Source organism: Priapulus caudatus, unplaced genomic scaffold (assembly GCF_000485595.1).
Source record: "Priapulus caudatus unplaced genomic scaffold, Priapulus_caudatus-5.0.1 Scaffold803, whole genome shotgun sequence".
Classification (NCBI taxonomy): Eukaryota; Metazoa; Priapulida; class Priapulimorpha; order Priapulimorphida; family Priapulidae; genus Priapulus; species Priapulus caudatus.
In genome coordinates, this window is record NW_014577864.1 from 149,742 (window position 1) to 153,532 (window position 3,791).

General features: G+C 45.0%; 1 protein-coding gene across 1 annotated transcript in view; it reads left to right on the forward strand.

The window, feature by feature from the left end:
- Positions 1–3,791, forward strand: part of LOC106813640 (Golgi apparatus protein 1-like) — a gene marked incomplete in the record, with an annotated part of 36,383 nt that overhangs the window by 554 nt on the left and 32,038 nt on the right.

The window sequence follows — 3,791 nt, forward strand, 5'->3', positions numbered from 1 at the left end:
TGCATGCAACCGTGGCTATGACGCGGCCGCAGAAGGCCCGTTTACACCACATTCGTTACTCGCTTGCGTTCAAAGCGACCGATAGTATCGCGAGAAACATCCGCTACTACATCATTGGGAGGCGATCACGCCACTCATCAGCGACACTAGACTATCTAGTAGCACGAGCACCCATGAAATACCAGATACACGACACAAGTACACAACGTGTGTTCACATTTTGGAAAAAATGTCATGACTTGCAGCATGTCACATGCAACTGCAAGTCATTTGCATCTGACGTGGCTCACACGGACCTCTGGCACGTGGGTGCCCGGTCCCGTCGAAGCCGGCGGAGCATGCGCACTCGAACGAGCCGAGAGTGTTCGTACAGATGCGTCCTTGTGCTAGTTTATCCCGCTCCCGTCAAGCACTCGTCGACGTCTGCAAGAGAGCAAGAGGAGGAGAGGTCAGAGGTCATCGTGACGTCATCTGGCCGTATATCGTACGTGATATAGTTACGGCGACCTACAGTTATCTAACGAGTAACGGCCGTGCAGGATCAGTACAAGCCAGGACATGGCGGCCAAATTTTCTAGCTCGAGATATCACTTCGAACAACAGATCAGACAGCATCGCACGCTGTGGGCAGGCAGGAAGCAGGCATGCCAAGCAGGCAGGCAGGATGCGGCAGGCAGGCAGGCAAGGCGACACGCAGGCAGCAGCAGAAGGCAGGCAGCAGGCAGACACGCATGCAGCAGCAGGCAGGCAGAAGGCAGCCCAGCAGCAGACACGCAGGTGGCAGGCAGGAAGACAGGCAGCAGCAGGCAGGCAGGCAGACACCAGGTCAGGCAGGCAAGGCAGCACGCAGGCAACGGTAGCAACAGGCAGGCAGGCAGACACGCAGGCAGGCATGCAGCGGCCAGGCAAGGCAGGCATGTAAGGCAGGCAGGCAGACACCAGGTCAGGCAAGGAAGGCACAGCAGACACGTTCAAGGCAGTAGGCAGTGCAGGCAGCATGCAGCATCAAGCATGAGGCTAAGCAAGCCATGCAATAGGCAGGCATGCAGAACGACAGGTGGTCAGCAGGAAGGAGAAGCAGGTCACGTCCAGCAGCAGGAAGCAAGCAGAAACGCAGGTAGATGATCAGCAGGAAGGCAGGCAAGGTAGACTTATCCGTATTACCTTAATCAACTATAAGCCATCGCTGATAGATAAGCCATCATCACTGCATTTCAAGCTGTATAATATTTAATTGGGAAAAAAAAATACCACTGTACAATCTTTGGCCTACCCATCGACGTAATCCTTCCAGTGTAGGTTACGCAATACACAAACAAAGGTAACATTAAGAGAGAGAACAAAAGTAAAAAAAAAATGTTATGCCTACCTACCTACCCTAATTTTCACAATCCATGTGACCCGAACCAAAGGTATTTTTTTGTTTGGCCTCACGGATTAGTTTTCAAATAAATACCCCTGGAAGTTAATATGCATGAACAGATTTCTACAGGTAACAGTTTCTCAGTGTTTTGAATTTTCAGTGATCAAATAGCTGTAGGATCAGCGGGCCTGTTTTATCAAGAAGCTGTAGGCCTGGCATCGAAACTGTCGGCGGCGGGCCGACCGGCCGACGTGAATTTCGAATTGCCTCGGTGCCCATCCATTTTAGAGAAAATTCAAGGATGTGAGAAATTGGGGGGCGGGGCAAGGCAATTTTTTCTTGTCGCTTAATTCGAGGCCTGGTTATGCGCATTGGGAATGCGTACGTCACAGGTCAACAGAAATGGCGCTCAATACATCCCTTGCTCGTCACTTCGAATTTTTGTAACAGGTTGTATTAGTTTAATACAGAGTATTGTGATACATAGTAAGTTCCAGGATAGCGGAGAAAGGTTCGTGTTTAGAATAAACCCAGTTTGGAAGTTCTAGTCTCTGAAAACGCACCAGCAAACTGCCCTGAGTGATTCACTGAGGGGTTCCTCCACAGAAAACCATAGGCTCGCGTTGTAACCCTATTCTGTGTTTGGGTTACATTATTGTAGTCCGAGCCGACGCAGACCCCAGTAATGGGGTCTGCGGCCGTGTCTATCTCAATCACGGAAAGCCACCTCCAGTTTGGAGGTGGCACTTATAAGTAATATATGCGCCCGATATATATACAATCCTATTGCATGGAACTTACTTTAATCTGAACTTGAATCATTCATCTACGTGCATGCACGCTATGATGTCCTAGTAGCGGCCACAACATAAGAATATATCAAGTTGTTAACCTAATGGTAAATACAAACATAATACCAAAATGGTCTGTCTTCATTCACATTTGTCAACCAATGAAAATCACTTCCGGTTACTTCGGCTATTCCCGATGTTCAAATATTATGTAGTCCGCGCCATCTATGGTCCGGTTAATCTTAATTATTTCCGAGTGAACCCGAAACTACCGGAAGTGAATTTCATTGGCCGATCGAAATGAATATGGCCAAAAATATAGAAGTTACTCTTACTAGGATGAATTATTGCATGAAAACAAAGTTCTGAAACGGAGATAAAGTTTTCGGAAAGCGATATTGACAAACAGAAGGTCTGTACTTGATATTTTGGGTCGGATATACCCTTTTCACGCCCTCAGTGCTACTCGTTTCACCTATCCAATGCCCACAACAAAAATTGCAACAATTTTTACAAGGGTGACTGCAGATGATAAACCTGCACCCTCAGATTAGCAAAGCGGAGTTATAACGTCTGCATTTGCGGACTAACATTATTGTATCTACCATTTTGCCTACTCCCATTTCGTCTACTCTTACTCTTAGATATTATGAGATTATGAATAAGAGAGGCATAACACAGCTATTAAACAGAACTCTATTATTCATGTTGTTTGTGCACAGGGCGTGCGTGCGGTGTACTTGTGTGTTGCAGATGAGCATTTGATCGGCATTTAGTGGATAAACTGATGGTAGACAAAATGGGAATGGGGTAGATTTTTAGTGTAGATGAATTGGGAGTAGGCCAACTGGGGGTTTGCTATATAGACGAAATGGAAATTTCGCAGTAGGCGAAATGGGAGTAGGCCAACATGCCTGGGCATAAACCGTTCGTCACATCGTATTTGAATAACGTGTTCGGTCAAGTAGTCTCTTTACATCATTGACATTGCAAGGGTTGAAGCGCAGGCACTTGACTTGGGCCATTTCAATAGTAAAATCATAGTAAATAAACACCAGTTGTATTTACAACCAAATTTTTATTGTTTATCTACTCTATATTGCCTGTTATCACTAGTAATAATTCCGTTTAAATAGTATTCAAGTGCTCCCCTGCAACATGAAATCTCGCCGCACGTAAGCCACTGAGAGTTTGTGCACAGTGGCGTGCGTGCAGTGAAACTGGGAGCATTTGGGATCATTTGAATAGCATTTACCTGGAATTATTAATCAATAGACAATACATAATTTGGTACTACTACAATTTGTGTTTAAAGGGATCATTTACTCTAGGTTCTAGGGGTATTTTCAGTTAATTTAGGTTAAAATTACACTACATAAAAAGTTTCATGGTTCAATCACCATTAGAAATATTATTAAAAAATGTTTTAAAACTAACGACTACAGTTTGATTACAACGACGGTGGCGCCACTCAAAGCGCACAATCTGATAAGTTGCGCAAAACCACTTTTCAGCCAAGGGCTACAGACCAAGGGTGTTTCGTATTTCGTAAAGCAAAAGGATTGTAATATCTTATAAACGACATATAGTTTTAGTTATATTATAGATAAATTTGTCCTAAAATGAACATCGTTCGG